Source organism: Mytilus californianus, unplaced genomic scaffold (assembly GCF_021869535.1).
Source record: "Mytilus californianus isolate M0D057914Y unplaced genomic scaffold, xbMytCali1.0.p SCAF_15, whole genome shotgun sequence".
NCBI classification, from domain to species: domain Eukaryota; kingdom Metazoa; phylum Mollusca; class Bivalvia; order Mytilida; family Mytilidae; genus Mytilus; species Mytilus californianus.
Window position 1 is genome coordinate 3,929,614 of NW_026262637.1, and position 9,682 is coordinate 3,939,295.

Here is a 9,682-nt window from a genome sequence, read left to right on the forward strand (position 1 = left end):
TTATTCGCCGCTTTATTTTTCAATAAATCTTATACTGCACCATAACGAAAATAGATATACGCGACCTTGTACAATTTCAATATTTGACATTTGTGGATCAGCGTCTTAAAAAGTAGACCCCTCATTAAAAGATAGAATATCTATCAATAATGATATTTCTGGACTTACTGTGACCTTATCTGCAACCATTATTTGTTTGTGGTATCTTCCAACAGGTTATATTATTCTATGGACTTTACCAATGAAACGAAGGTATTTGATGAATAAAAATAACCATTATTTTAACATATCTTTTCTTGACAATGTCGTGTTCACTTCTATAGATTCCTTAATTTATTGGAAAAATACCTCGCTTGGCTTTCATATCTTCTCATAACCTTCTGTATCGTCTCTTTGAATTTCAAGTATAAAGAAATATTTGTTGACATTTCATAAATGAATAATTTGCATATCATATAAACACATACACATACACCAGATAAGTTAACCATCCCGACGATTAGTAAATAATAGAATTTATTAAGAATAAACATATGTATTTAACTTTCCATCTGCCTTGAATCAAGTACCATATAAAAACAGTGATATGTAGAGCGAAATCATAATGGACTTGAAACTTGACGTATATGATAAAGAATAAAAAAGAAGACAACATCACTTTCCAAATACCCAACTCAATCAAAATAAAAGGACGAACATCAATAAATGACAACAAAACAACCAGATTGCACCAACGTTTCTGTGGTTTTTTTTGTGGTTTTCTTCTATCATATGCACTAACTCATTAACGCATTTTCTATTGGGAACAATCAAATCTGCTGATTACTTGGACATTTGATTTGGTACCTTGGTCATGAAATATTGACTCATAATGGTCTTCACAATTCTCTCGGGTTATTCGAGTATGTGTTATCTGATGACCCTTTTAGGTCCCTATTTGCTGTTTTGTTCCTTTACTTAAGTTATCGTTCTCTCTAAAACTGATTCATAATTACGAAGTGTGTCTTGTTCAATTGTTGAAGCCATAAATGACATCATTTGATACAGTTGAGAAGGGGGCAATGACGTAAAAATGACGTCGAATAGTGAGGTTAAAATTTGGACGTCGATTTGAGAAAGAATGAAAGGCGTCAATTAGATTTGGAATATAATTGGCCGTCGATTTGGAATCTGTTTGTTTTTTTCATTTTGACGTCAGATTTGACGTCTATTCGACAAACGGACGTCGATTAGAGACCAGACGTCGTTCTGAGTCTTACAAATATGGGCGATTAATTTTAGTTAGGCGGTCATGATAATAGTTTCTTCTGTTATCAAGGACATATTTTAAACTTGCATATGTTCGGTTGGTTTTGCGAATTGAAATGTACCGAGTGTGCATTCATTTCAGAAAAATATAAACCTGATTGATTTAATTGATGAGGGATTTACGGGCCGCAAGAGTGCTACCATAACCACTTGTCTGAAATATATGTACACTGGTGTGATATACTCTCATATCTTTGTAATAAACTGCTATTTTTTTCATTTCAAATGTTTAGAAAACGGGCTAACGGCCCTAGAACCTGAAACGCACCACGCATTACACATTTGTTTTGTATTTATAAATGTATGCCTACCCCTCCATGCATGCATACATCATTCGGCATTTATGCAAACAAATAATGAAATAGAATAAAATTAAATCATGTGAATAAATATTAGAACCTTTATAGTTTGCAACAAAAATGTATATTATCAAGTACCTTAATTTTTTTCTGTGTAGGATATTTGGGATCAAACGAGTTTAAAAGCACTAGGGAGGAAGTATTGGATAACATGGATGAGGAAGAGGCAGAATTATCGGATACCATGGGTATGTTTCTTGAATCCAGTTAAGGTCATGTATTTCCCGACATTTTCCTTATCGACAAACAAAGTGTAACTTTGAATAACTAACAACGTTATGATATGTTGGTTTAATGTAAACGTTTGACCAGTCATTATTACAACAAACTTTTAGACACACTCTAATCAGTTCCTGTCTATTTTTAAAGCATACATGTATACGTATAGATGTATTCTAATAACCATGTTTACTGTACTTTTCATGGTAAACTTTTGTCTTTTCCTATGTTATAATCATTCTGTTCTGGAGATGTGATATCAATGTCAATAAGACAACCATCCACAAACCCACAGGAGATCAAATGACGTGGATGTAAACAACTATAGGTCACTGTACGACCTCCAACAATAAGCAAATCTCATAAGTTATAAGCCATGAAAGGTCCCAACATGACAAAATGTAAAAAACGACTGCCTCATTTATGTACAAAGAAAAGTTAAATCACAAAAATACTGAACTCCGAAGAAAATCCAAAACGGAAAGTCCCTAATCAAATGGCAAAATCAAAAGCACGAACACATCAAACGAATGGACAACAACTGTCATATTCCTGACTTGGTACAGGTATTTTCTTGTAGAAAATGGTGGATTGAACCTGGTTTTATAGCGCTAAACCTCTCACTTGTATGACAGTCGAATCAAATTTCATTATCTTGACAACGATGCTTGAATCAAACAAACAGACATAATAGGTAAAAATGTAAAATAGGGGTACAGCAGTCAACACCGTGTCACAATCTTAATCACAACAAAAACGAACAAATATTTAACAAAGAAGTACAAAAAAGCATATATTACAATTAACAACCTCGTTTATTGCTTACTTATTTTTGTATTTTATTTATGTATGCCAAATCAACCCATAAAGGATCGAGGGATTTTAAGCTCTTGGACCGAATCGTAATTTTAACATTAACTCTGGCTTAGAATAGCGTGTTTGACGTCAGAATGTAAACATCACATAAAACAATGACCGACCTAGTGAAGATATATCGCTTCAGATTTATTAGCAATTGGCGAAACCAATGATGTTGGACTGATATTTCCCGAAAATATAAGTAGTTGTTGGCTTGACACTAAAATGATTGAAAACAAACTTTTCATAGAACTCCCTGGTGATAAATTCGGAAAATATTAAGACACTAAGGTTCCGACTTCATCTAGAAAAGTTGATCATAAGTGGATTTTCATTTTCTCTTAATGACCCTTTAGTTATATAGGTCCTCATGTTTTTTTTAAGTATGTATACCTTTTCCTCCTCTTAAACAATCATTTATACACATTTGGCATTTTAGTGTCGGGGAATGAGCGATCTGAAGGAAGTAATTCCAAAAAGCTTCAGAAACATCAAATAAGTAAAATGTAGTTTCCACCACTCAAAAGATCAACACTTACAAAACAAAGTAAGACCCAGAATCACTTACGACTACACACTTTGATGCCACTATTTTCTTGGGTTTAAATATATTTTTGTCTCATACCACGTCACCTTATCTTAAAATGGGTAAGATGTTAACAAATCCACAAGTACACGCCATATAATAGTAAACAATACCATATTAAAGGATGCTCAAATTATCTGCAATCTGCAAGTTTTTTACTTGCTGATATAAAATCAAGAAATCCTTCTATCTAATATTGGTGGATTCTTTGCAATCATTTGAATAAACCTGTAAAGAAATTCATTACAATAAAATATTTAAGTCTTGCTTCCAACCATAAAATTGCGATTTGATGACCTACCAACACTCTATTATCGGTGTGTGAACTAAATAGAAGATTCTATACAGAATACCTTAAGCAGCTTAAAACTCACACATACATACATCATCAAGTAAAACAGCATGGAAACCTCAGGCAGCTTAAAACATGTTTGTTGGGTGTTTTAACACGCATATTGATATCATGTAATGTTATCTATGTAGAGTACTCAGGATCAAATAATAGCACTGATGAGGAAGCAGATGTATCGGATAACATATATGTAGGTAAGTTTCCTAAATCTAGTTTTTCTCATGTATGTGACGCGTCATTGTAACCACAGGTGAAAACACAAGACGAGTACTGTTTTATAAAAAGCGCAATATCCAGATGTACAAACCCAAGAAAAACACAATCAGTTGTCAAATAGAATGAGGTAAAACAGTATTGTAATCTCAGGCTGCTTAAAACTCACACGTACATACACCATCAAATGAATAGTGTGGTAACCTAAGGCAGCTTAAAAGACACACAGACCTACATCATGAAATAAAACAGCATGTTTACCCCAGGCAGCTTTTGACAAACACAGACATACATCTTTAAGTAAAACAGGCTGGTTACCTTAAGCAGCTTAAAACTCACACATACATACATCATCAAGTAAAACAACATGGAAACCTCAGGCAGCTTAAAACACACCCATACATACATCATTAAGTGAAACAGGATGGTTACCTCAGGCAGCTTAAACACACATATACATACATCATCAAGTAAATAGTGTGGTAACCTCAGGCGGATTAAAACTAACACAGACATATATCGTCAAATAATTAGGATGGTTACCTCAGCTTTAAACACATATATACATACATCATCAAATAAATTGTGTGGTAACATCATGCTACCTAAAACACGAACAGACATAGATTGGCGCCTGTTAAAACGTTTAAACCCCTTGCATGTTTATGCACCTGTCCTAATTCAGGAGCCTGTTGTTCAGTGGTTGGCGTTTGTTAGTGTGGTTTAATGGTGTTTCTCGATTCTCGTTTTTTATATAGATTAGACAGTTGGTTTTCCTGTTTGAATTGTTTTACACTAGTCATTTTTTGGGCTTTTTAAAGCTTGCTGTTCGGTGTGAGCCAAAGCTCCGTGTTAAAGACCGTACTTTGACCTATAATTGTTAACTTTTTATACATTGTGACTTGGAAGGAGAATTGTCTCATTGGCACTCATACCACATTTTCTTATTTATATATACATCATCAAATAAATAGTGTGGTAACAACATGCTGCTTAAACACCTATATACATACATCATCAAGTAAAAGTGTAGTAACCTCGGGCAGCTTTAAACACACACAGACATACATCATCAAATTAATCATGCTGGTTACTCAGGCAGCTTTAAACACACACAGACATACATCATCAAATAGAACATGCTGATTACTCAGGCAGCTTTAAACACACACAGACATACATCATCAAATAGAACATGCTGGTTACTCAGGCAGCTTTAAACACACACAGACATCCATCATCAAATAAAACAGCATGGAAACCTCAGGCAGCTTAAAACTCACACAGAAACAAATCATCAAGTAATTTAGCACGGTTACCTCAGGCAGTCTAAAACACAGACGTGCATACATTATCAAGTAAGACAGCATGGTTACCTCAGGTAGGTTAAAACTCACACATACATACAACATTAAATAAACCAGGATGGTAACTTAGGGCAGCTTTAAACACACACAGACACACATTATAAGTTAAAAAGCATGGTTACCTCATGCAGCTTTAAACCCAAACAGACACAAAACATCAAGTAAAATAGCATGGTTACCTCAGGCAGCCTTTAACACGTACATGCATACATAATCAAGTAAAACAGAATGATAACCTCAGGCAAATATAAACTCACAGAGACAATCATCATCAATTAAAACAAGATGGTACATGTAACCTCAGGCAGCTTGAACTCACACATACATGCATACACTATAACGTAAAACAGCATGGTAACCCCAGGCAGCTTATAACTCACACAGACATACATCATCAAGTAAAACAGCATGGTTACCTCGGGCAGCTTAAAACACACACAGACATACATCATCAAGTAAAACAGCATGGTTACCTCGGGCAGCTTAAAACATACCCACACATATATCGTCAAGTAAAACAGCATGGAAACCTCCGGCACCTTAAAACATACATATATTTACATCATCAAGTGAAACATGTGGTGAGCACAGTTGCGAATATCTTACAAACAGATCCAATTGTGGAAGTCTTGCGGTCATAACAAAGGTAAACGCAGTTAACCGCGAGTGGCTGAAATATACCACCAGATAAGCAAAATCCTACTTACTATTATTATGTTGTGAAACCACGTTCATACAACACAACATGCATAAACCATCGTTAAAGCGTTAAGTAAACACACGTACAAACACAACAGAACGAAACAATTTAGTAAAAGGCTTTGGCGCCACATACACACACACAAACCAATTCACTCGTACAATCACTGGATTAGTAAAATTGGAGTATGAACTTAGTCAATCCTACAGTAGCTACGAGTTGTCTTAGATCGGTAGTTCGTGTATTTTTCTATTTGTTAATTATATTGTGCTTGGTACCAATGCGATGAGTGAAACTCTTTCCAAATGATATTATAACAATTTCCTCTTCTATTGTGCTGTAACACCGGTTACAGGTTTAGGGCAATATTGAGAGGCCACAAAAATGTTTAACCACGCCACACACTCCATATGCCTGTCGCAAGTCAGAAGTATGTAATTCAGTGGCTGCCGTTTGTTGCTGACTGCCATAATTGTTTCTTCCGTTATAGCATCAACTGCGGTTACTTTTAATTTTGCATTATTCATATCTATTTACTTATGTCAGTGGGTGTACAAGAAGGCATAAATGAGTCCTTTTTCTTTTCACCCTTTACTGAAGGCCCTGTGACAATAAACACGATGTCGCCAACTGCAGGTAATGATAAAATGATATGAATTTTGTTCTGGTAATATTTGATGTATTTTAGCAATCGGATTGCATTCAAGCATCTAGTCAATTAACGTATAGTGAATACACTTATACTTAAAATAGGGAATAAAGGGAAGATAGATGTTTTTAAACAATTGAAAGAGGAAAGAGACATAGATTGCACGTATTTTAACAAGTCTTTGAATGTTTTTTCACAGTATCCAAATTTCGTGTTATATTATTTCCGTTTGAAACTAATTCAATTCAATAGTTAAATAACACAAAAAAAAAAAACGATCTCCATGGAAAATCAAAACGGAAAGTACCTTCACAAATGGCAAAATTAAAAGCTCAAACACATCAAACGAATGGAAACCGACTGTCATATTGCATATCGAAGATATCACAAATAAAGAATGTTCTTGCAAATTGATAGTGTCATCCACCGTCTTTGTTAGACAAACTACGCTCCTGTTTTAAGAGAGTGTTGTATGACAAGCTGAGGACCGGTCTCACTCCTTTTGGAAATCATTCAATTCCCTCAGTTGTTTCTGTTTCTTACCTTGATATGTCTCTCCTTTACCAATTTACGGTATTTGAATATCAGTAAACTATTGTCGACTTCATTAAAAGAGCATAAATGGCAAACTGAGTCATTATTTTAATTCAAAGGAGCAAACGGAGAGATCGAAATTTTGTACAGTTAAAGGAGTCCTTGTGTCAAGGACATTTGTATGAAAACAAATTCGCTTTGCTTTTTCTCATTCATGGTAGTTCTTAAGTTTGCCAGAAATAGAAGTAGTGAAAAAAACTGGAACTAGTATGAAAATAAAACAAATACGGTTGTGATAACTATAAAACTCGATATTCATAGTTGAAATAAAAGATTCGTAATGGTAGGTTTATAATCACTATTATTAATTGATATCCTTCCGTTTCATCCGAGCTATATTTGAAAAGTGTAAACAAAGGAAATCTTAAATCATACTTTTCTATAGTTATCAAAGGTACCAGGCTTATAATTTCATACACCAGACGCGCGTTTCGTCTACATAAGACTCATCAGGGACGCTCAGATCGAAAAAGTTAGAAAACCAAAACAAGTACAAAGTTGAAGAGCATTGAGGACCCAAAATTCCAAAAAGTTGTGCCAAATACGGCTAAGGTAATCTATGCCCGGGAAAAGAAAATCCTGAGTATTTCGAATAATTCATACTTTTGCAATTAGTAAATTTATAAAAATGACCATATAATTGATATTCATGTCAACATTTTTTCCAAGTAGAGCAATTTTAGGCAACAGTATTTTACCGATATTCGAATCTCGTAAATCTATTAAGAGAAAACTCAAGGTAACGAACAATAACTGGGGTAATAACATGAACTCCAAACGTAGTTAGACCGGGTGTATCAATAGGGTGAGCCTTTTTTGCTATGTATTGATAATCTGCTATTCGAGTCCATACTCGATCAAGATGTCACAATCGGGAATAGAACAATGTAATTAAACCGCACATCGATAAAATGTCTCAAAACCTTTCAAAAAGAAAGTAAACAAACATAAACATAGTCGTGCTCCCATCTGAATTCAATTACAAAAAAATGAATAAACCATAGGTTATATAAATGATCAATAAGACAAATATGTAAAATATAACACATCTGATATTTGCCTCCTAAAAACCTTAATGTTTAAAAATGATGTAGTTGCTACTTTTTTTAATATCGTATTTTTATTGGACAGGGAACGTCACTGAAGAAACACATACATCAAAAAAGGCACTTGAAAATGATTCTCTCCAGAGGAGATCAGTGTTTACATGGATTCTTGGTTGCTTAATTATGTCTGTTTGGTCTTTATCTGTTTGAAGATGGTTGATCAATAGAACAGATATATAGTACCAAGAAGAAAACATTTGATTTAACTTTATGTGATTTATTTGTTAGCTCTAGATAAAATGATCACAAAATTGTTGTTATTCTTTGATATTTTAAGAATTAAGTTATCATGAATTGATTATGAGAACAACAACAAGATGAATACTGGGAATTTTATGAAAACAAATTTCCTGTAAACAATGTCCTTATAGTAGCAGTCATTTTGGGTTTTGGGACAAATGACTATTTAGATATCCTAGTGAAATTATACATTTTGTTTTCTTTTTACTGGTTGATATATAAAATAATGAGATGATGTATGATTGTCAATTAAACAACTATAGGTCAACGTACGGCCTTCAACAATTAGCAATAATCATACCGCATAGTCAGCTATAAAGTGCCCAGTCATGACAAAATGTGAAACAATTCAAACGAAAACGGCATAGTTTATGACAAAACAATAAACAAAAAGCAACCAACAATGTTCGTATTTCTGGCCATGATGCTGCATGAAATATCATTAGTAATGTCATTTTATGAACATTTATTGTTCATACCATGTAAAAAGTATTCAAACACTATGGTTTAACAAATCCAAGGATGACCTAAGCCAGATCAGGCTCATATTTTTTTGAATGTTTGGTTTACAATTCTTTTCAACTTCCTAAATAATTTTGTTTCGGAGCTGAGTCCAGTTGGTATGTCTGGAGTAGACAATACGCGCGTCTTATTTTAGATATAAACCTGATATATTTGATAAGCTTAAAATAGAAACGCAATATTTATGTTCCACTTGTTGTAAAAACAATCCCCATCATCCCCCCCCCCCCGCCATGATTGTGAAATCACCTGTGTGACTTATCATCGGATTAGTACTTGCATGAGCAACACGACGGATTTGTCACATGACCAGTAGGAACTACTTACCATTCCGGAGCACTTGAGTTCACACCAGGTTTTGTATTGGGTTTGCGTTTGGTTCAATCTGTTTATTGTAGTATTTTGTAGACTTTTTCGTATCTTCGTCAGTTTTCGTTTTTGCCATGGCGTTGTTATTTTTAATTCATTAGTTTTGAATGTTCTCTTAGTTTCTTTATCCTATGTTTTTCTATCATAAAACTGAAACTCTTGGTTTTTTTTTTTTTATTATTTTACATACTTAAGGTTTGCAGGTCGTATATCCACAGAATCTACAAGCAAAATTTTGTT

General features: G+C 34.1%; 1 long non-coding RNA gene across 1 annotated transcript; it reads left to right on the forward strand.

Annotated features, from left to right (window-relative positions):
* Positions 1-1,736: 1,736 nt before the first annotated feature.
* Positions 1,737-8,566, forward strand: LOC127725883 (uncharacterized). Its single transcript, XR_007993254.1, has 3 exons — positions 1,737-1,855; positions 3,814-3,876; positions 8,337-8,566. It is a non-coding gene; the product is annotated as an uncharacterized LOC127725883 (long non-coding RNA).
* Positions 8,567-9,682: the final 1,116 nt, after the last annotated feature.